This window comes from Triturus cristatus, chromosome 4_1, assembly GCF_964204655.1.
Source record: "Triturus cristatus chromosome 4_1, aTriCri1.1, whole genome shotgun sequence".
Classification (NCBI taxonomy): domain Eukaryota; kingdom Metazoa; phylum Chordata; class Amphibia; order Caudata; family Salamandridae; genus Triturus; species Triturus cristatus.
The window spans coordinates 557,459,932-557,484,932 of record NC_140585.1 but is presented as its reverse complement, the minus strand read 5'-3'; positions in this window follow the sequence as shown (position 1 = coordinate 557,484,932).

Below are 25,001 nucleotides of genomic sequence, written 5' to 3'. Positions count from 1 at the left end.
CTGCCTCCGCCGCCCCAACCTCAGCCGCTGCCACGCACTCCTGTGGGACCGCCGCCGGTTCCCCCGCGGTCGGTATCCCTTCCAATGTACCCGACTCCGCCGCAGGGGACATCGAAGCCACGATGCCTGCGGTCGCCTGGACCGGCTAGACCGGCGGACAGGCCGAAGCCGAAGAGGTCGCGCTCCCGCTCTCACAGGAGGAGAAGGTCACGGAGCCGTGGACGGTCCTCGTCGGACTAAAGACGACGCCGTAGGAGGTATAGGTCCAGGTCGCACACGCGCTCCTCGGACAGAGACCTTTCCCCGACGCTGTCGGACTCCCCGGGGACTAGGGTGTCTCCGGTGGACGACTTGGTCTCTTTCCAAGAGGTGCTGTTGCGAGGGGCTGCAAAGTTGGGTATCACGGTGACGGTTCCAACACCCACGACGTCCGTGATATTCGAGACGCTTCATAAGAAACACCTGTCTCGCCCCCTACTGCCTCTTGTACCAGGACTGGTGGAACCCGCGTTGGAGCTGTTCCTCACTCCCGCGGCGACGAAGGCCGCTCCCTCCAGGCTCATGAAAAAGTATAGGGCCCCGGAGTCGGATCCTTCCTTTTTGAGAGTGGACCCGAAGCCGGATTCGGTGATCGTGACGGCGGCAAGAAAACAACATGCGACCGCCCCGTCATCCACGGTTCTGCCTGACAAAGAAAGCCGCTGGCTGGATTCTGCGGGCAGGAAGGTGTGTGGGACCGCCGCCACCACCATGAAGGCGGCGAGTGCAGGGGCTTTGTTGGGCCGTTACGACCGGGCCCTGTGGGAGTCCCTGCAGCAATATGCGGACCTACTGCCACGGGACAAGAAGGAGGACTTCTTGGAGACAGTGCGCAAAGGCATGCTGGTTTCTAATCAAATGATCAGCGCAGCGGCAGATGTGTCCTTATTGGCCGCCCACGCCTACTGTCATGGCGTCCACCAGCGGCGTCATTCGTGGTTGCGCCTGACGTCCCTCAAGCCAGAGGCGCAGCAACGAGTGGCCAACCTGCCCTTCTCGGGGGAAACCCTGTTCGGGAAGCATGCGGACGATGAGATGGCCCGCATGAAGGCGGAGGCGGAAACCCTGACGGCCGTCGGGTTGGAGAAGGCCGAGAAGAAGAAGCGCCCGTTCCAGAGGAGGTTCGGGTCTTCGGGCAGAGGGCGTGGGCAGGGCTCGGGACAGCAGCAGCAACAACAGCAGCAGTTCCGCAAGCCCTTCCAGAAGCACCAGAGGGGTAGAGGAGGCCAGCAGGCTACTACCACGACCAAGGGCCCGGCCGGGTCTCGGCCCTGAGCGGCTACTTCCCCCTCAACTGTTACCCACTCCAGTGGGGGGAAGCATTCAATTTTTTCCGGCAGAGTGGAGAAAAATTACTCAGGACAAGTGGGTGCTGAATATTGTTTGCAATGGATACAGTCTTCGGTTTATCAGCCCGCCTCCAGCGATTCCGCCGGTCAGCTCTCGATTCCAGCTGAGAGAGCTCCAGGCGGAGGCAGACATCTTGTTGAGAAAAAAGGCGGTAGAAGAGGTACCTCTGTCTCAAAGGGGAAGAGGTCTGTACTCTCGGTTCTTCCTCGTTCGCAAGAAGGACAAGAACGAGTTCAGGCCCATTCTGGATTTGCGACAGGCAAACAAATGGATTCGCAGAGAGAAGTTCCGCATGCTATCGTTGCACCAGATTTACCCTCAGCTGCAACGGGGAGACTGGCTCTGTGCCATAGATCTACAGGATGCGTACTTCCATGTGCCCATAGCGAGGAAGCACAGGAAGTTCCTGCGATTCCAAGTCGGCGCCAATCACTATCAATACACAGTACTGCCATTCGGGCTAAAATCTGCGCCCAGGACTTTTCGAAGTGCATGGCGGTGGTGGCGGCACACCTGCGGAGGAACAAGGTGTTTGTCTACCCGTATCTGGACGGTTGGCTGATCAGGGCATCATCCTTCGCGGAAGCGCAAGAACACTTCCGATGGACGTGCGAGCTCTTGCACAAGCTGGGGTTACACGTCAACATGTCCAAGTCGGTCACGACTCCGGTCCAGTGCATACAGTACCTGGGGGCCTCCATCGATACGCGGTCAGCAAGCGTGTCTCCTTCGGAGGAGAGATGGTTATCACTCCTTCGGAAGGCTCAGGACTGCTCCATCGACGACAGTGAGGAAGGTGTCTTCTCTACTGGGATCGATGGCCTCCTGTATCTTCCTCACGCCTCACGCTCGACTACACATGAGACCACTGCAGGAGTGTTTGGAGGATCAGTGGGATCAGAGGACAGGCTCTTGGGACGACAAGATACGTCTGTCGCTGCATGCTCTTCAGTCTCTGAAGTGGTGGTGTTCGGCGGAAAACCTCCTCAAGGGGGTTCCCTTCCACAAGGACATTCCCACGACGAGTGTCGTGACGGATGCGTCTCTCCAGGGCTGGGGAGCGCATTCCGGGGACTTGCAGATTCAGGGAAAGTGGTCTGCTTTGGAATCGACGTACCACATCAATTTCCTGGAACTCAGATCTGTCTTCCTGGCACTGAAGGCCTTCCTTCCGTCCTTCCAGACCAACTCGCTGCTGATACAGACGGACAATACAACCACGATGTATTATCTCAACAAGCAGGGGGGGTCGAGATCGCGCACTCTGTCGCAGGAGGCGCAGGCGATCTGGCGCTGGCTGCTGGCCAGAGGACTGACGATTACGGCCACGCATCTGCCAGGAGTGCAGAATGCTCAGGCGGACGCCTTGAGCAGGCTGATTCAGGAAAACCACGAATGGGTCATAAACGACGAAGTACTAGGAGAAGTCTTCGCAAGGTGGGGGACTCCAGACGTAGATCTGTTCGCCACCGCCGAAAACAGCAAATGCCGAGACTTCGCATCCAGGTACTACCAGCGGGGGACGCTGGGGAATGCGCTATGGATCGATTGGTCGAACAGCTTTCTGTACGCTTTTCCACCCATTCCCCTGATTCCGGCAGTGCTCATCAAGCTGTCCCAGTCCAGGGCGCGGATGATCCTGATCGCCCCGGAGTGGCCCAGGCAGTGGTGGTTCACGGACCTACTTCACCGGTCTCTCCTTCCTCACATGCGGTTGCCGTGCAGGCCGGACCTTCTCACGAAGTTCGGGGGGCAGATGGTGCACCCCAACCTTTCGTCTTTGAGTTTGGCGGCATGGCTCCTGAAATAGTGCAATATGGCCATCTGAATCTACCAGACGATTGTATGGACATACTGAAGGAGTCTAAACGACCTTCCACTAGGACATCCTATGCTTACAAGTGGAAGAGGTTCTGTATCTGGTGTAAGTCCAAGAACTTTGATCCGACGACATGTAAGGAAGATGTCATCCTTCCGTACCTTTTACATTTGGCGCAGTCTGGCCTTAATTTCCATTCCATTAAGGTTCATCTGGCTGCTTTGACTGCTTACAGGAAATGCCCTTCGCAGACTTCCTTCTTTCAGATTCCTGTGGTCAAGGATTTTTTAGAAGGCTTGAAGAAAGTGTTTCCTCCCGTCAGACTTCCCTCGCCTTCCTGGGACTTGAATGTGGTGCTGTCCAGACTGATGAAGGAGCCTTTTGAACCCATCCACAAGGCTTCGTTGCAGCACCTATCCTGGAAGGCGGCGTTCCTAGTGGCCATTACATCGGCCCGCAGGGTGAGTGAACTTCAGGCATTATGTTGTCAAGAACCTTATACTGTATTTCATGCTGCTAAGGTTGTGATGCGTACTCACCCTAAATTTCTTCCTAAGGTTATCTCTGACTTTCATGTCAACCAGACTATAACTTTACCTACGTTCTTTCAGAATCCCTCTTCGCCAGCGGAAAGGTCTCTCCATTCCCTGGATGTTCGGAGGGTGTTGAAATTTTATCTGGATAAGACCAAGGATATTCGTAGGTCTGACCAATTGTTTGTTAATTATGGATCAGTCAGGACTGGTCTTGCGACCTCTAAGCAGTCAATTTCTCGGTGGATTGTGTCCTGCATACAATTGTGTTATCAAAAGGCTAATAAGACCTTAGGGGGTAAACCTATGGCTCATTCCACCAGGGGCAAAGCTGCCACGACGGCTTTGCTGCGTAATGTTCCGATTGCGGAAATATGCAAGGCGGCCACTTGGAAGTCGGTCCATACCTTTGCTGCGCATTACTGTCTGGACTCGGATGCCAGGGCAGATGCGCAGGTTGGGCAGGCTTCGCTGCAAAATTTGTTCGCGCAGTAGTGGGTTTGTCTTGTTTGTTCTCCACCGCTGCTGTTGTGTGGGGATGGGCTTGCCATTCTATTCACTAGATTATGACTATACACAGAGATCCCCTACTACAGAAGGAGTAGTTTCTTTTCTGTAACTCCAGTTCTGTAGTAGGGGTATCTCTGTTATAGTCATAAGCGCCCGCCCTCCTCCCCGGTGGAGAGATATTTTTTCATATGAAGAATGCTACAGGTCTGGCGTGCTGCGCCTTCAAAAAGAACTGAAAGTAAATGGGACCTGCTGGGCATTCTGGGATACTGGGGAAAGTTCTGGAAATCTGGAAAGTTTTCTTAAAGGCACAGTATCCTGTTCTAAGCCACATAATGGCAGCCTATGGGGCTTGTCTGTCCATTCCGTCCTCTCTATCATTCCAGAGGCTTTTGCTGGTAGAGGCAGGGTTTTTTCCTATGTGGAGAAAAACTAGACAGGCAGTGCTATTTGTGGATGTTGGTGGAATTCTAGTTGAAGTACTGGACAGTGTAGCCTGTGGGTAAAGGCTGCATTATCTGTCTTTAAATTAAATTCTCTCTTAAAGGTGTATGCAGGTCTGCATGATTTGTCACCTTTAGAGATTATTTTTTATTGCTCCGGGGTCCACGCACATGGGCGGGACTATTCCCTAGATTATGACTATAACAGAGATACCCCTACTACAGAACTGGAGTTACAGAAAAGAAACTACTCCATCTTTGCTCATGCAGAGTGTGTGAATGTGTACAATGCGCGATTGTAAACCTGCAAAGTGGATTTGTACATCTGCAGTTGAACTTGGCCCAATAATATGCATTTGACATGGTAACCTGCACACTGAATTATAGGAGAACAAAACAGGCTTTGGATTCTAAACATGAAGTTAGCTTTAGAGTCTTAACTGGTGACGAGAAACACTAGTAACTAGTGCCCTTGATTGAGCAGGTCTCCGTTTAGAGTGTGGCAGGAAAGTAGATATTATGTAGGTATCTTTTGCGCATGACTCAAAGTCCTCCCTCTCTGTCTTCCCTAGTCCTGTTCAGGTGTGCGTAAGGGCAGTTTCAGGGAGGCAGTGACTCAAAGCAGCTGGAAATGAGCAATCTTATTCTTTTATTCTCTGGCTTTGTATCCTTATGTGGGGACATCCTAGGCGTTAAAGGATATTCGTACACTGGTGTGACAGCAACTCCGTAAAGAATGAAAGTTTACGTGCAAAATACGTTGACTCAAGAGTAGTTCTACTTTCACTCAGCTAATATTCTTTTTGCATTTTCAGAAAACGCTCTATCCTTGGTTTTCTCGTGAATATTTCAACGCTTATTTCGCTACTTCCACGTTTGCTAAGGATTCAGGAATACGTTCTGCTTCAAAACTACAGCCAGGACCCCCTCCGAATGTTTTTCAATCATGTTCAGAGAAGAGGTAGAGTCATGAATCATTTTATTAACTTGTAACAGAAAATAATTTTAGATAATGTAACATTGTAATTATTGCACGTATCCTTTTATTAGTGTATTGTCATTTTAAATTACAGGCATGTTTTACAAAGACAAAGTGTAATGTGCACCTTGATGATGCATACTAAAAGGTTATTACATTTCTTAAACAGGTGGGTCGACTAATGCACCAGTTGCATCTGATGTAAAGCAAGTTATAAGCCTTCTTTTGAGATCCGGAACTAAAGATGAGTGCATAGAAAATACACTATCCACGGATGAAAGAAACCCTGCCCTTATGTTTGAAGAAGAGGACACTCCTATTTGCTTTCAGCAGAAGCTTCCAATGCCATTCCACAACAGGAGTGTTATATTGCCAGACCATCGCTACTCCTCTGGAATATTACAGTCGCTGCTTCCGAATTCAGAAGTGTACATTGCAGGCTGGGTGGTGCAGAAAGCACTCTGTCGGATATCCTGTGATACCTGCAGGAACTGTCTAGTTACTGAAGAAAGGCCTAAGGATTTTACAAACGCATACCATTTGTTGCAACTTAAAGAAAGCGGTGTCTATTTTGTCCCTTCAGAAGGAACTACCAAGACAGTACTAACTGCTCAGCGTGTTTTTCAACATATGTTGCATTTTGCCAGCCCTAGGCATCTTTCCATACCGCTATTGATTGAACATGAAGTTCTTTCAAAAATTGGCAATAGAGATATATTCAACTTAAAACAGCATATTTTGGAAACCGAATCTGGCATCAATAACCACCACTACCAGCTCATACGTTTACTTACCTCGATTTACTACATTCTTCACCGCCCTTATCTATCGAAGCTTGAACAGTTGAAGATATATAAAAGACATACCAAACAAATGCTATTGAAAACTTGATCTAAATGATATGACTAATGTTGCTCTTCGGCAAGAATTGGACCAGGATAGTAAATGGTCTACTTCCCCCATATTCTGGCAAACACAGAATCTGATATGTTTGCTGAAGGTCCTTTACAGGAATGTGAGTCGCAGGACTGATCAATTTCCTTTTTTAAAGATAGGATAGTTCTGAATATGTGTTGCACAATGTGACATCGAACCGGTAGTTACTTGATAATTATTTTATGGCAAGCATTCAAGACCAGTATAATCATTCATGACTTTTCAATAAAATCGGTGGGAAAAGTTTGTTTTTACGTTATTAGAAGACTTGCGTACCTTTTTACATTCTAAAGCACATCTAGAAAATAAGGGTGTATTAACCCTTACTCACATGCCCAGCTTTCTCCTATACAAACAGTTGGAAACCCATTGCAGCTGCTTATTGGGACCAGAAACTTTCTCAAAAGCCAAATACAGCAGCAAGCTGGTGAAGCACATGCGTCCGTTTGTGTAGCTGGTTGTGCGCCTTGCATTCATAATTTTCAACCTTGCCACATCTCCATGTAATCCTACAACTAATATGGAGTAGTACCCAAGTTACGTGGACACTTAAGGCAAGAAATTGTATTTAATTTATTGTCTGGGCTCTATTTGTTCCACTTTCAATGAGAGCAAAGATTATGCTTTTTACAGCTTCATAATTCTCCAATACCAGTGCACCTTGGCTTAAAGCAACGCATAGTGTGAGCTGTTGGAGACCGACGTACATCGGGGGAAACATAGTAGACGGGGCGGTGGGGGTGGGGCGGGGGTGGTGGATAGGGTCAAATATCCTTCTGACAAGTGGGATGATTGGTCATCCCCCACGCTTCTGGCCATTTCCTAGCGAACAGTGTTTGTTGGCTGCCATTGTGTAGCACTTGTATTACCAAATAAGTAAAACTGTGCCCTGGGACTATTTGAGTATTGATTGAATTTATGTCGCATGTTAATCAGGCATAGTGGCATCAAGATCTCAGGACTGTAGTCCATCCGAAAATCTAGCCCACCCCCTTGAGTCACGGTCCTTTTGTGCCTATTGTTTCTGACGCCAGTCAGACTTGCAGTCAAATTCCTTAAAAAGACATTCCTTTATGCTTATCGCAAATACAGCCCATGAAAGAAAGGACAATGGTCTGCAGAAACATTCTATTTTACATCCAGTGCCCGAGTACGTTAGCCTTTACCTAGGACTCTTCTTCAAAGCATGAAGGCAATATAACCATAGAAAGTGAAGGATAAAACCATGGTTCCTGGTCCTCTGTTTCCATTAGAAAATGCAGAAGTGAGTCCTCCCTCAGTCACAACTAGAGCATACAAGACCAGAGATCCAGCTGGGGTAAGCTTTTCTCCTTTGGTGCAAGAAGCACAGAAACACAGGAGAACCCCTGGTAAAAATGGCGCAGCGCAAGACCAAATGATGCTCAACTGTCATCGAAATACGAGATGCAGGATGAAGAAGCACAATAGATGGGCATACTGAATCCATGCGGATTCAGCCAATCCCTCCTAATCACTAAATAACTATTCTTACACTGTAACGCAGGAGTATAGAAACTAACAGGCCCAAATGCTTATAAAAATGAAAAATACTAACCATATTTTGCAAACTGCATACGCAATATCCATGTATGAAATGAAAGGAGCTTTTCTTTTTTTTTTGACCGGGTTGAAATCTGTCTTCTAGAGGAGATCAGCACCCAACTTATTTTGTGTCTAGGCGTCGCAGTTGTGCTAAGCACATTTTTGTTAATAGAATGTCAATGTTAATGAGCATGACTGAGAGGCCCTTTGAAATGGAAGTCATTAGACCTTAAAAACTAAATGTACAGTGTAAATTCTGAGCCTCTTGGGAAATTGCTACTTTTTAAAGAAATTACAGAAACTTCCATTGCCTTCAACCGAGAAGCCTTTTGAAGAGTCAATGAAAAGAAAAGTTAATTATTACACAAACGCAGCAGTTGAGTAGTTACCTGGAATTAAACGTTTCCCATGTGGCATTGTTTGTATCCCTTTTATTCACAGTTTGATTTTCATGGGGAACAAGTTACTTACCATCGGTAACGCCTTATCTGGTAGAGACATTAGCCCTAAATGAAGAAAGACGTAAACTTAGATCATTTTCATGGGGAACAAGTTACTTACCATCGGTAACGCCTTATCTGGTAGAGACATTAACCCTAAATGAAGAAAGAGGTAAACTTAGATCATCAGAACGAAAATGGCGACAGCATCCCTCCCCTCTCCATCTCAAACTACTTTGGCAAGCTAGAAACTCCTATAACAAAAGTATTCTTGAATCCAAAAAATACTTCTTTAGATCAGAACTAGACAATGCCAAGAACAGATCAAAGAAACTCTTTGACATTCTAAAACAACAATCTAACAAATTGGCTAAGTCCTCTCTCTTGACTTCAAAATCACAGCTTAGCAGTGAAGAATTTTCCTCCTTTTTCACAGCAAACACAAACTCCCTCCAACTCGAGCTTAACATGGCCGCAGCGAACGCAACCACCCCAAAGCACTCAAGCTGAAATCCCTGATCAACCCGAGTTACTTTTTCCCAAAAATAACTCTCACTGGTCCACTTTTAAACTTTACGATCCAAATGACATCACCAAAACTTTAGCAACCACCAAACTCAACAACCATTTCAATGACCCAGTCCCCTCAAATTGCCTTCCCCACATCCACCAAGTTATCTCCCCTCTCTGGACCAAAATCATCCACGCATCGCTAGCGCAATGGCACATACCGGACTGCCTAAAAACAGGCCAGGTCACCCCTATACTAAAGAAACCTACTGCGAACTCCTCCGACCCAAACAATTTCCGACCCATAACTAACATTCCCATACTAGCCAAGGTCCTGGAAAAATGTGTTTAACAACTGAACCAACACATCATGGACTTCAACCTTCTGAACACCCACCAATCAGGTTTCAGACCCGGCCATAGCACAAAAACAGCCATTTTACATATAGTGGACGACGCCCTCCTTGCTCTTGACCGAAACAAAACATGTCTACTAGTCCTGCTTGACCTCTCCTCTGCCTTCGACACGGTCAATCACGAAAAAAATTCCCAAAAGACTGGAAAATAGGATGGGTTTATCTGGCTCAGTCCTTCAATGGTTCAAATCCTTTCTGGAAAACAGAACGCAATCTTTCAGGGTGAACAAAAATATTTTCCGCTCCTCACCAAACCCTCTGGGTGTACCACAAGGCCTTACCCTATCCCCCACCCTATTCAACCTATATGTCTAGCTGCTAACCAAACTATTACAGCAGGCAAACATAGCCTACCACATGTACGCGAGCGACTCAACTTTACATCAAGATCTCCTCCATTGAAGACATAATATCGATGAATATGGCACTCGAAAAGACCATCCACTGGCTAACAGCCAACTTCCTCAAGCTAAACTCACAAAAAACTGAATGTTCGAGGCATATGAGCTGCAGATTGTACACTTTGCATAGATCGCCATCTGGTGTTGGGCCCGGATGTTTGCAGTTTGTTTTTGTTCTTTGGACAGTCTTTGGAAGTCACGAGTTCGGTGACTCCTCCTTCGGTCCGTACTGTGCATGGGCTTCGGCTCCATCCTCAGATTGTTTTTTTCCGCCATCGGGCTCGGATGTGATACTTCCTGCTCCGGCTTCGAACTTCTACGGTTCCAGCCTCGACGGAAAATCCTCGTTCATCGAGTTTCTTCATCTATCTTCATCTCTTGAAGAGGCACTTTTCTCGATTCCACACATCGGCACCGGCCTTCGGGCCCTCCTCGACTCCGGTCCCGGCCGATGGAAAGGACTCCGTTCAAAAAGTGCCCAAAATGTGGATCTAAATTTCCCCACACCGACCTCCATCAGGTGTGTAACCTTTGCCTCTCTCCAGAACACGAGGCTAGAGACTGCCCCGCCTGTAAGTCTTTTCGATCAAAAAAGACCATCCGGGATCGAAGAGCTCGACGCACCATGGCGCACTCATCGACCGCGGCTCCACCGGACATCTTCGGAGACGACACCGAAGCTTCGGGGCAACACCACACCGAGCAGGAGGAAGACATCGTCAGCGCTTCCAAGGCCGACGACTCTGACCTGGAGGACATCACACCGGCGCAGAGGGTCGTGAGTACTCTACCCCCTCCCACCACCGCGCCCAAATCCAAAGAGACTCAGGTTACACCTTCGCCTTCGGGCCTGGGGAAAACCAAACACGCAGCTTCTATCACCCCACCTTCGGGCCCGGTGTCGAAGCCTCACAAGTCTCACGGTAGCTCGGGCTCGAGCCAGCCGACTCCTGGTGCCGATAAACACCGTTCGGCACCGAAGAAAGTGACGCCCAGTTCGACTCCGAAGCCACCGGTGCCAAAGCCTGGACTTTCGGTGCCGACGAAACACAAGCACAAATCCCTCGGCACCGACGCTCCGGCGTCGAAGCCTACCTCGACGCCGAAAAAAACGGAGGTTCCAAAAAAACATGGCGCAGAGAAACCACCCAAATCCTCGGCTCCGAAAACATCGGCGCCAGCGGACGATTCGGCACCACCGGACCTTTTTACACCCTATCCTTATCAAAAAACCTTATCAAAGGATCCAAAGACTGGGCTATTGACTTTGACTGTCAAGAAAAGACGTCTTGACACACCAGCTACTCCTCCACCACCCAAGCGGAAGGACTCTGCCACATCTCCTATCAGAGTGCCCTCCCCACCACCTCCTACACCTCCTCCTCCTCCTCCTCCACCTCTTCCACCTCCTCTCCCTCCCAGGTCTCCGCCACCCTTGCCTCATCATTCCCCGACCCCGTCCCCAGATCCGGATTACGGGGATCCAGATTATGACCCGGCGGACGCCCCAATGGACCCCACACCACCGGGGACCCCAGACCCATGGGAAGATTACCAAAACCCTGACATACCAGATGTGCCTCAAGATGCAAGATGACCTCTACCCATCCAGGCCATCTCCCCAGAGGACTCACTAGGGTTTCACCACTTAGTGCAGAGAGCAGCACACTACCACGGGGTGGAACTAGATTGCGAACCAGTGGAAGACGACTTCTTACTGGATACATTTGATATTCAGGATAAGTCCACAGCCATCTTGCCCATGCTTAAGGGTGTCACCAAACATGCTGCAGAGGTGTTCAAAGACCCTGTCAGGGCCAGGGTCTTAAACCCCAGAATAGAAAAAAAGTACAAAGCAGCACCCACAGACCCTACATACATTAAGGGCCCTGCTCCCTTAGATTCCCTAGTTGTGTCCACGGCTAGAAAGCGGTCTAACTCCCAGTCCTCAGGTGAGGCCCCACCGCCAGATAAGGAATCAAAACTCCTAGATGCGTCTGGTAAACGCACTGCCTCGCAAGCCGCGAACATCTGGCGCATTGCGAATACACAAGCGCTGCTTGCGCGTTATGACAGAGCACACTACAATGAGCTTGAGGCTCTTATACAGCACCTCCCGCAAAAACACAAACGTAAAGCTCATGACCTAATACAGGAGGGAAAGCTCATTACTAACACCTCCATTAAATGTGCCCTCGATGCAGCGGACACTGCTTCTAGAGCCATAAATACTAGTGTCCTGCTTCGTCGTCATGCCTGGCTCAGGATCTCAGGGTTTAAGCCAGAAGTCCAGGCATCCATACTAAATCACCCCTTTGACCAACAACATCTCTTTGGGCCAAAGGTAGACGAAGCATTAGAAAAAATGAAAAAGGACACGGACACAGCAAAGTCTATGGGGGCATTACAATCACAGACCCCTAAACGCTCCTTTCGGCGTTCGTCCTTTCGTAGCACAGGCAGAGGCTACTCCACCGATAGCGCCTCTACCTCCTACAAGTCCCCTCCTCAAAATACCTTCTCAAAGGGCTACCAAAGGGGTGGATACAGGGGCAACAACAATAAGGGCAGGGGCAAAACTAACACCACCCGTTCTGCCACCCCGCCCGCACAATGACTTCCCTCCGCTCCCCCCAGACCATCCTACTCCGGTCGGGGGCAGACTGCGACACTTAATCCACGCCTGGGAGTCCATAACATCGGACAAATGGGTGACCCAAATTATTCGGTCAGGGTACTGTCTCGAGCTAACATCTACCCCACCCAATATCCCACCAAGGCACCGTCCAATGTCTCAGGAACATTCCACACTGCTCAAACAGGAGGTGCTCTCCCTCCTCCAAAAACACGCTATAGAGCAGGTCCCCGTCAATCAGCAAAATCTAGGGGTCTACTCTCTGTATTTTCTAATACCGAAAAAAGACGGGACCCTGAGGCCCATTCTGGACCTCCGGCCTCTAAATGCATACATACATTCAGACCATTTCCACATGGTCACCCTACAACAAGTCCTCCCGCTCCTCTGTCAGGGAGACTTTCTCACTACCTTGGATCTGAAAGACGCATACTTTCACATTCCAATACACCCTTCTCACAGGAAGTACCTCAGGTTTGTGGTGGACGGTCAGCATTACCAATTCACGGTTCTCCCCTTCGGGGTCACCACCGCACCACGGGTGTTTACCAAATGCCTAGCGGTAGTAGCAGCACACCTCAGACGTCAACATATTCACCTCTTCCCTTACTTAGACGACTGGCTGATAAAAGCCGCGTCCTACGACCAATGTGTGCAACATACAAACAGCACCATCCAACTGCTCCACCAGCTAGGCTTCACGGTGAACTACCAAAAGTCCCACCTCGTACCATCTCACACAAAGCAATATCTCGGGGCCACTATAGACACCTCCAAAGGTATAGCCTATCCCAACTCAGCCAGGATCGCAAGCATACAAGCCTTGCGCCAAACGTTCATTGCTCAGCACTCTCTCCCAGCGAGAGTGTTTATGAAGCTAATAGGGATGATGGTATCTTGCATTTTCATAGTGCCCCATGCAAGACTCCACATGCGTCCACTCCAAGAGTGCCTAGCACAACAGTGGAACCAGGCCCAAGGACAGCTGACGGATCTGGTGTTGGTGGACGGCTGCACCCATCACTCTCTGCAGTGGTGGAACACCACAAACCTTTCCAAAGGGCGGCCGTTCCTGGACCCGGTTCCTCAGGTGATTCTAACAGTGGACGCATCGCTCTCCGGCTGGGGAGCGCACCTCCTACACCTCACAATGCAAGGTATATGGACGCCACAGCAAAAGTCGCTCCACATCAACCATCTGGAGCTCTTGGCGATATTTCTAGCCCTAAAATCCTTTCAAAAACAGATTTCAGCCAAAGCAGTCCTCATTCGCACAGACAATATGACTGCATTGTATTATATTCAAAAACAGGGGGGACACACTTTCCCCAGCTCTCCCGCTTAGCCTAGAGCATATGGAGATGGGCAATTCCACAAAACATCTTTCTCCTGGCACAGCACGTCCCAGGCATACAAAACACCATGGCAGATCTGCTCAGCAGACAAACGCAACAACTACACGAATGGGAACTGCATCCACAAGTTCTTCGCCCATTCTTCCACAAGTGGGGTATCCTCAGATAGACCTCTTCGCCACCCACGAAAACAAAAAATGCCCAAGCTTCGCCGCCAGATACCCACACCCATTGTCCAAAGGCAATGCGATATGGATGAACTGGTCAGGCAGATTTGCATACGCCTTTCCACCTCTCCCACTAATTCCATTAGTGGTCAGGAAACTGCAACAGCACTCACTCACGCTCATTCTGGTTGCCCCAACATGGGCCAGGCAGCCGTGGTACACCACACTATTACAACTATCAGTGATACCACATATCTGCTCCATCTTCAAAGGTGTAACCTGGCATACTCTTCCATACGCTTACACCTAGCAGCGATTGCTGCTTACCTGCAAAACAGACAGCATTTATCACTGTTCAGGGTGCCTGCTATTAAAGCCTTTATGGAAGGCCTTAAACGCATAATTTCACCCAGGGCACCGCCTTCTCCTGTATGGAATCTAAATGTAGTTCTTACAAGGCTAATGGGTCCGCCCTTCGAACCACTGCATAAATGCGAGCTACAGTTCCTCACCTGGAAACCAGCTTTTCTAGTGGCTATCACTTCCCTTAGAAGGGTTAGTGAAATACAAGCGTTCACTATACAGGAACCCTTCTTACAAATACATCACAGCAAAGTGATACTTCGTACAAATCCAAAGTTTCTGCCCAAGGTCATTTCCCCCTTCCATCTCAATCAATCGGTGGAATTACCTGTTTTTTTCTCGCAACCACAATCTGTTGCGGAAAGGGCTCTACATACACTTGATGTTAAGAGGGCTTTACTGTACTACATACAGAGAACACAACCTTTCAGGAAAACTAAACAATTGTTTGTTTCCTTCTCTCCACCGCATAAAGGCAACCCCATCTCTAAATCAGGGATAGCTAGGTGGATTGTGAAGTGCATACAAATTTGCTATCAAAAGGCAAAAGAACATTATCTGTTCCACCTAAAGCCCACTCTACTAGAAAGTTAGGGGCTTCTATGGCTTTTCTAGGGAACATACCCTTAGATGACATCTGCAAAGCAGCCACATGGTCAACACCGCACACCTTCACAAAACATTACTGTGTAGACGTGCACTCCAAGCAACAAGCTAGTGTGGGCCAGGCTGTACTAAAGACACTATTTCAAACCGCTGCAACGGATACCGGTGGTCGCCGCTAAGGTTGGGTACTGCTATATAATCTATGCAAAGTGTACAATCTACAGCTCATATGCCTCGAACGGAATATGCTACTTACCAGTATGCATCTGTTCTTGGCATGTAGAGCTGCAGAGTTGTACACGCCTACCCGCCTCCCCGGCTACCTGTATCCGTTCCAGTCTATCTTATTTAGATACAACACACATGGGTTTCTCACTGTTATTACTACGCTCCATCATTTCCCTGCTGGCGAAAAACAATCTGAGGATGGAGCCGAAGCCTATGCGCAGTACGGACCGAAGGAGGAGTCACCGAACTCGTGACTTCCAAAGACTGTCCAAAGAACAAAAACAAACTGCAAACATCCGGGCCCAACACCAGATGGCGATCTATGCAAAGTGTACAACTCTGCAGCTCTACATGCCAAGAACAGATGCATACTGGTAAGTACCAAATCACTTGGAATTGCTGTAGATAAGAACCTTAACATGCAAACACACATCAACCTGTTAGCTAAAAACGCACACTTTCACCTCAGCTACCTCAGGAAAATGAAACCTTTCATCGATAACCAGGACCTCAAAACTGCAGTTCAATCCTTAGTCATCTCAAGACTGGAGTACGGCTGCACCACCCTTGCGGGACTTCCCAAAATCTCAACCGCCCCATTAAAAGCCTGTCTCAACGCCGCAGCAAGATTCCTAACAGGATCTAGGAAATTTGACCACATATCGCCACACCTGAAAGCGCTCAACTGGCTTCCTTTTGAAGCTCGAATCCACCTAAAAATGGCATGCATCACTCACAAAGCGCTTCACCCCAATACTCCCCAATACCTGTCCCAAAAACGGACCTTATCTGGAGGAATCAGACATTCAAGGTGTGCTGATAACTTACTCCTGAAACCCTCACGCTTTAGAAAGAAAAAACCTTCTGACAGAGCATTCTCCGGAGCAGCGCCAAGAATATGGAACTCGCTTCCTCCCTACATCAGAAAAATCTCCTCTACACTTCTGTTAAAAAAAGAAGCAAAATCATTCCTTATGTGCAAATTCCTCCCGTAAACTATCACACGGACCATTCCAGATGTACACCCTAAACTTGCTCCTGCTATCCCTCGAAAGACACCTTCGCTGCTCTCGACCCATTGCTCAGAAATACTCTCACGCCTGCGACCTTACGAACTTTGTAAATAAGTTGATCTTATGTATGCTAATCTTTTTTTGCAAATTGTTTTATTCGTATTGTGCCCTCAGTGTAAAGCGCTCTGATACCCTTCCCTGGCTCTGGTTCGCGCTATAGAAAACTCTAAAAATAAATAAATACAAAATAAAATCTAGCCACAGATTCCTTACCTTTGAACTTCCAGGCATCATGCTGGATCCAGAAGATTTTTGATAGCATTACCACTGTGTGCCGATAGGTGTCGTCGTCATGAAGTCCACGTCGTCTATATAGGCGCCACCCTGGCATGCTGAAGCGTGCACTTTTCACGACTTTCAATGCCAGAAGCGATGAACCATGAAGTGACTGACCATGGTGAGTTAAAAAACAATTAGGGCCCTGAAGGGAAACAGCCCTGACACTTAAACTAATCTGCAGTGCGGGGAGGAAGGGTGGGTCGGTAAGGTATCTGCGTCTAGGTCATGTCTCTACGAGATGAGGGGTTATCGAAGGTAAGTAACTTGCCCATCTGATAGAGACATCTAGTCACAGATTCCTTACATTTGAACAAATACCCAAGCAATGCCATCCTGCGGACTGCGGAAAAGCTTAAAACCAATAAGTCCTGCAGAACAGAACGACCAAAAGGTCCTCCCTGTGGACCTGGTTGTCCAGGCAGTAATGCTTAGCGAACGTGTGCAGATATGCCCATGTGGCTGCCTGGCAGATGTCACGACCCGGAACACCAATCAATCAATCAATCAAAGGCATTTATAAAGCGCACTACTCACCCGGAGGGTCTCAAGGCGCTGGGGGGGGGGGGTCCGCTACTGCTCGAACAGCCAGGTCTTGAGCTTCTTCCTGAAGGAGAGGTGGTCTTGGGTCAGGCGTAGTTCGGTGGGGAGGGCGTTCCAAGTCTTGGCGGCCAGGTGGGAGAAGGATCTACCTCCTGTTGTCGCTCTGTGGATGCGGGGGACGGCTGCGAGGGCGAGACTGGTCGAGCGGAGGTGGCGTTTGGGAGCGTAGAAGTTGAGGCGGCTGTTGAGGTAGGTCGGGCCTTGGTTGTGTAGGGCTTTGTGTGCGTGGGTGAGGAGCCGGAAGGTGATTCTTTTGTTGATCGGGAGCCAGTGCAGGTCTCTCAGGTGTCTGGAGATGTGAGTTCGTCTGGGGACGTCGAGGATGAGTCTCGCCGAGGCGTTCTGGATCCGCTGGAGTCTCTTCTGGAGCTTGGCGGTGGTACCGGCGTAGAGGGCGTTGCCGTAGTCCAGTCGACTGGTGACGAGGGCCTGGGTGACTGTTTTCCTGGTCTCGGTGGGGATCCACCGGAAGATCTTACGTAGCATGCGCAGGATGTTGAAACAGGACGAGGAGACGGCGTTGACTTGTCTGGTCATGGAGAGGGAGGAGTCCAGGATGAAGCCCAGGTTGCGTGCGTGGTCTGTCGGTTTGGGTGCGTTGCCCAGGGCAGGGGGCCACCAGGAGTCGTCCCAGGCGGAGGGTGAGGAGCCCAGGATGAGGACTTCCGTCTTGTCTGTGTTCAGTTTCAGGCGGCTGGTCGTCATCCACTCGGCCACGTTTTTCATCCCTTCGTGTAGGTTGGCTCTGGCGGTGGCGGGGTCGTTGGTCAGGGAGAGGATCAGCTGGGTGTCATCGGCGTAGGAGATGATGTTCAGGTTGTGTTGGCGTGCGATGGCCGCAAGGGGGCTCATGTAGACATTGAAGAGGGTGGGGCTGAGCGAGGAGCCCTGAGGGACGCCGCAGGTGACTTCCGTGGCTTCTGATCTGAACGGGGGCAGGCGGACTCTCTGTGTCCTTCCGGTGAGGAAGGAGATGATCCATTCCAGTGCCTTCTCCTTGATCCCGACGTTGCTGAGGCGCTGCACTAGGGTGCGGTGGCAGACAGTGTCGAATGCCGCGGAGAGGTCCAGGAGGATGAGGGCCGCTGTTTCTCCGTTGTCCAACAGGGTTCGGATGTCGTCTGTGGCAGCGATGAGGGCGGTCTCGGTGCTGTGGTTGGCCCGGAAGCCTGACTGGGAAGGGTCGAGGGAACCAGTCGTCTCGAGGAAGGCTGCCAGTTGCTTGTTGATGGTCTTCTCGATGACTTTGGCTGGAAACGGGAGGAGCGAGATGGGGCGGTAGTTCTTGAGTTCGGTGGGGTCCGCCGTTGGTTTCTTTAGTAGAGCGCTGAGTTCGGCGTGCTTCCAGCTCTCAGGGAAGGTGGCGGTGTTGAGGGAGGTGTTGATGATGTCCCGCAGGTGGGGTGCGATGACAGCGTCGGCCTTGTTGAAGATGTGGTAAGGGCAGGGGTCGGTTGGGGAACCGGAGTGGATGGAGTTCATCGTGCTGATGGTGTCTTCGAGGTTGATCGGTGTCCAGGCGTTGAGGGTGGTGGTGGGGGGCGTTGGTTTGGTCGTGGGGAGCGTTGGTTGTGTTCTGAAGCTGTTGTGTATGTCAGCGATCTTGTTGTGGAAGTAGGAGGCGAGGGAGTTGCAGAGGTCTTGCGATGGGGTGATGTCGTTGGTTCCGGCGTTGGGGTTGGAGAGCTCTCTGACGATGTTGAAGAGTTCCTTGCTGTTGTGTGCGTTGTTGTCCAACCGGTCCTTGAATGCTGTTTTCTTGGTGGCGTGGATCAGTTGATGGTGCCTTCGGGTGGCGAGCTTGAGGGTAGTCATGTTATCCGGCGTTGGGTCTCTTCTCCATGCTTTCTCGAGGGCTCGGCAGTTCTTCCGAAGAGCTGTAGTGGCTGCCTTCACCCTGGTAGAATGGGCCCTAAGGCCTTCAGGAGGATGTTTCAGCGCCAAGGCGTAACATATTTTAATACCGAGCATGACCCAATGTAATATGGGCGTCTTCTGCACAGAACTTCCCTTCTTTGCTCTAACGTACCCTACGAAAAGATGGTCATCCACCCGGAACGTTTTAGTGCTATCAAGGTGGAACGACAAGGCTCTTTTTTGGGTCCAGATGGTGGAGACGCTCTTCTTCTTTAGAAGGATGTGGAGGAGCATAGAAGGTGGGAAAGGTGACAGATTGTACAGTTGGAAAGGTGTTACTACCTTGGACAGAAACGAGGTCCTAGTGCAGAGCACTACTTTGTCCGCAGACGGTCAGCTTAGCAGCAGATGACAGAGCCTGCAGTTCACTTTCCCTCCTGGCAGAAGTTATTGTCACTTAAAAGGCTGTTTGGATAGTGAGTTGCCAGAAGGGCCAGTTGTGCAATGGTTCAAGTGGTGCACACATCAAGAAGGTGAGAACCAAAATTAAGGTCCCACTGGGGCATAATAAAAGAGGAAGGGGAAACAAATGAGTGAGCCTCTTCAGAAATCTCTGTACAATAGGTGATTTAAAAAGTGATGGTTGGTCTGGCAACTTAAGAAAAGCAGACAGGACTGAAAGGTTGCCCTTCAGCATGCCCTAAGCAGAGCCATTCTGGGTCAAGGAAAGAATGAATAGAAGGATGTCTGAGAGGGAAGCATATAAGGGGTCAAAAGACCATTCTTTACACTATTTACAAAACGTTTGCCATTGGCAGGCATATACTGACTTTGTGGGGGGACGCCTGGCTGCTAGGATAACTTCACAGACTTCAGCAGAAAGGTCAAAGGCTGTGAACTGTTGCCGCTCAATCTCCACGACAGGAGGCGGAGAGTGGACAAGTTCAGGTGGGGACCCTTCCCTGCTGCGACAGAAGATCCTTCTGAAGGGGCAGCCTGATCGGAGGATCAATGCTCATTTGCAGAAGCTCGGGATACCACACTTTTCATATCCAATCTGCAGGACGACGACCTTCTGCGTCGGCCGACGGACGGGGAGAAGGCGAAGAGCCCGATGGCGAAGACTTCGAGGAGGAATGATGGTGGTGACTCTGCAACCGTTCCTGCAACCTTCCTCTCGACCAGGACCTCAAGCAGCACGGAGCAGACTGTCTGGCCTCCAGAAGCTTTCGGGACCGCTCCCGAAAGACTTCGGGTTCATGGCCTGGCAGTCGGAGCACGACTTCGGGTTGTGGTTGCGCTCCAGGCATCAGAGGTCCAACATCAACTTGTGACAGGAGTCACAAGGCTTCAAGCCGGTCCAACGATGGGACATCCCTACACGCACCAGGAGTCGAACGACTCGAAAAAGATGTTGACAAAAGTTGAATTTTTTTTAATCAAATAATTACTAAGGGTACCGCTCTCTCCGGATCAGCGCTGGCTGGTGCGGAAAAATAAAGAACTGATGTCGACCACGACACCAATGACGGACGAGGAGTCGAACGACGCCACCTACCGACGCGCAGGGGTACTGCTAAAGAAAAAAGTCTCCGGATCCAGTCTGACGCTTGGGGGTAATTCTAAGGTAAGGAATCTATAACTAATAGTCTCTTTCAGATTGATGACATTTGCGTGTTCTCTTCGGAGGCCAACAGATCTAAGCACGGCTCTCCCCACTGTTGAAAGAGACCTTGCACCACCTCCAGATGGAGGCGCTACTCATGATCCGCAAGGCACCAACTGCTGATTTTGTCTGATCTGGCATCCAGAGAACCGACCAAATGTTGAATGACCGGGGAAATGCCCTGCTGTGTCAGCCAAGTCCAGACCCCCAGGGCCTCTAGAAAGAAGGTCCGCGACCACACCGCACCCTGTTTGTTGCAGTGCCATTTGGTGGTAGTGTTGTCCATGTACACTTGAACTAGCCTTCCCTTCAGGGATGGTAAGAAGACTTTCAGTGCCAATTGGATTGGACAAAGCTCCAGGAGGTTGATATGGAGCATGGCTTCTGCCTGAGACCAGAGTCCTCTGCTCTCCACCGCTCCCAGATGGCCGCCCCATCCCAGAAGTGACACGTCCATCACTACTGTGAGATTTGGGTGGTGAAGGGAGAGGGGTCTGCCTCTGGCCCTAATGCGGTTTGTCAGCCACAACTGCAGGTTGTTCACGGTGCCCTCTGATATCTGAACCAGGTCGGTGAGACTTCCCTGATGCTGTGCCCATTGGAACTTCAAGACCCACTGCTGAGCCCACATGTGTCATCTGGCATGGTCCACAAGCAGGATGCAGGAGGCCATGAAGCCCAAGAGCTTCAGAGCCATTCTCGCCGAAATCCAGGATAGAGGCTGAAATATCAGTATCATAGCCTGAATATCCTGGGCTCCAGAGGATAATCCCGAAACTGTACCATTTCCAGAACTGCGCCGATGAAAGGGAGCATCTGAGAGGGATTCAGGTGTGGCTTCGGCACAGTGATAGTGAAACCCAGCGAATGTGGGGGGCGGGGCTAGCCTGGTGCCAAGATGGCCGCGTTGAGATAGAGCTCCGCCAGCCGCCGTCACTATCCGGCGAGAATAAGTTGCCCCAGATGCCGTGATCCTTCACAGAAGTGCGGGACGAGTGTAGCCCAGGCGATGCTGACTTAGGCGCTATAGCTATCAAGCCCATAGAAGTGGGGCAACCAGTGATTCGTACTTCGGAGCCGCGGTGCGCTGAGGCCTGGATGCGCTCCGCTCCTGCACGCCGAGATTAGTGTACGCATTCCGCCGCGTACGTCTCTGCTGGCAGCCCGGGCGATCTCCCGCAACGTCTCACTCCAGGAGGTCTGTGACGCCCGATATCACAACATTGAAGTGGTGAGGAGCGCTGGGGGGCTGCTGCTCGGGCGGGGTTCGGGCTGCTGGCTGCTCCCCCTGCCTGTGCGCTTATCCGTTGTGATCGGACCTGCTCGTTGCAGGCCATATCAGCCCCTCGCGCCCTCCTGACCTTGATTTACCCAGTCTACAGTCCCGCTACCGGATCGGGTTGGCTGGACTACAGGAGTGAGCCCCTACAAGTAATGCTGGGCCCCTGCAGTATAACACCTCCACCAATGTGCTGAACATCGCCAACTGCACTGAGCGCTAATTGTGGTGTCGACATTGCCCTGTGCTGCACAAACTACTGGTTGTCTTCCCTACCCGCGAGCATGATTGCTTTGTCCCGTGACCGCGCGCTGCCAGACGCCTCGGCCCCTCGCGCCTTCCTGGCTCGGGGCTTCCTGTATGGCCACATAGTTAGTGGGTCTGGCCAGCTGCTTGGGATACGGAAACTCCTGCTGACACTTGTGAACTTTTGCGCCCTAACTAGCCCCCGCTGCACGATGCTGGGTGCGCAGCAGGGGGTGCAGCCTGCGGTGCCAGTCCTGCCCTGCGCTGCTGAAGCCATTCGCGCTCCACCGTCCCAGACCCCAGGCTCCTCACGGCCCCACAATCTAGCAGCTAGGGCACCCTAAGACATCCAAAAAGTGTGCTGACAGCGCCCAGGGGCTGTGCACACGCTAAGAAAAACTCACCTTGAGAGCGATATTTGGCTTGCTTCTGAAACAGCGCGGGGGCGAATTGCACACTAAAAACATTGGATAAGGAGACTGTTGAATTGAGCGCTCTGAAGCAGTTTGGCTTAGTGATCATAACAACCACAATGGGCAAACCCGACAAGTCCCAACTAAAGATTACCTTTGAGCAACGTAAGTCTAAACGAATGGAAAATGTTGTCAGAATCAGACCGCCCAGCAGATGACACGATTGGTGACATTAAATCAATTATTGCGTCCATGCAAAAAGGGTTAACTGCGCTAGATGCTAAAATTGACACTTTGGCTTACGGATGTCGGAGCGGGTGGACAAACACGCTGAACGCCTAGACATGGCTGAACAGCGCATCACTGAGTCTTAGGAGGACCAATCTGATTCCCATGCCGCACAGAAACATATGGAAAAAGCTCTTGTGGCCCTTCAGGAAAGGGCTGAGGATTTGGAGGCCAGGTCTAGACGTAGTAACCTGCGTATTATGGGCCTTCCAGAAACCACCGCGACAGGCAACATGGAAACATTAGTTGAGAAACTGCTCATCACGTTGCTGGGCGCCGAGGTGTTCTCGTCCATGTTTGTCGTGGAGCGGGCGCACCGCTCACTGGGCCCCAGACCTGCTCCTGGTGCTCCTCCACATCCCGTCATAGCAAAACTCTTGAATTATAGGGACAGAGACGCTGCACTCCGGAGGGCAAGAGAACTCGGTCCGTTGCACTATGAGGGCTCCACTCTGTCTGTTCCCTAACTTTACACTGAAAGTACAGAAGGCCAGAAGACAATTTGCACCCATTAAGCGCAAAGTACGAGATCAGAACATTGAGTACATAATGCTCTATCCGGCACGACTCAGAGTACGCTTTGATGGTAAACAACAGATTATCACGTATCCTCGCTCTCTCCAGAAGGCCCTAAAGGACTGGGGCCAGTCAGACACTGCTGGTAACTCACATGCTAGTGAAGAGAACAGAGGCTTAGACGACAATGACTGATGAGGTGGTGATGACACGCAGTCCTCACTGTCACATGTATCAGTGCGCATGAGTCATTCACTTGTTACCTGCAATCTTAAAGTTTGTTATACAGTCGATGTTAGTATTGTGCCCGTACATGGAATATAATCCTTCTATGTTTGTTGGCTGAGACCATGCGGTTGCCCAGGGTGCCACTTGCAGGTGGGGTTGCCACTAAACACTTGTAAATGGAGTACTTTTATTCATGGCCAGGTGGCCTGGCGTGAAAATGAACAAATGTGGAACTGCTTGTTAACATCTGCCCCAAAGCATAACACGCACACTTTCACTACGACCATAAGATGTAATGGTTGTGTCTTTGTTTGCTTCTTTGTAATTTTCATTTCTTTCTTGATTAAGGGAGGGATTGTGGGTCGACTTTGCACAGTTGGGGATTGCAAGGTGTGTGTTTGGGGGGGGGGGGGGGGGACACGGGACAACAATGTTGTATTTTTTTGCCCTTGATATGGAACATGATGGATACAGCTTGCAGGATACACAGGATACGTATTGTACCACCTTTGGCTGCATTTCCTCACATGCTCATGTACACTGAATGCCTCGACACCATAAAAGACAGGGTCACACTAGATGGAATGTCAGGGGTCTGAATGATCACAGAAAACTGCGTAACATCTTGGCATATTTGAAAAGGAAAGAAGTCGACCTTGAATTATTGCAGGAGGCTCACTTACAACCTGGGTGCGCCTTACTCACAAACAAGACACTGGCGGGCAAATCCCACACTGCTGGATTCACTTCGCACTCTAGGGATGTGCTGACATGGGTCAACCCTAAACTGGGTCTCCAGCTAGAAAATTGTGTCACAGACCAGTCTGGCAGATCAGCCATAACCAAATGGCATGGTAGAGAAATGGACTTACTCATTGTTAACTCGTACGGCCCAAACTATGCCGACCCACCGTTTTATCAGTCCCTGTTTTCACTGATCAAAGGTTTTGGTTTGTTGCCGATACTCAGGGGTGGAGATTTTAATTGTGTCCTGGACCCAGCTCTGGATCGCTCAAATGGGACTCCCAGACCACTGTCAGCCACCGCCAAGGCGCTAATGGACATCATGCTACAGTTACAAATGGTGGCTGTATGGAGGGCCAGATTACCCATTTAGGGGGGGTACACACATTACTCCGCCTACCACGATGTCCACACCCGTACTGATTACTGGTTTATATCTGCGTCACTGTTGCCTAAGGAGCAGAGCTGTTCTATTTTAGCCCGATCTTTTTCTGATCACTCGCCCATACTATTAGGGTT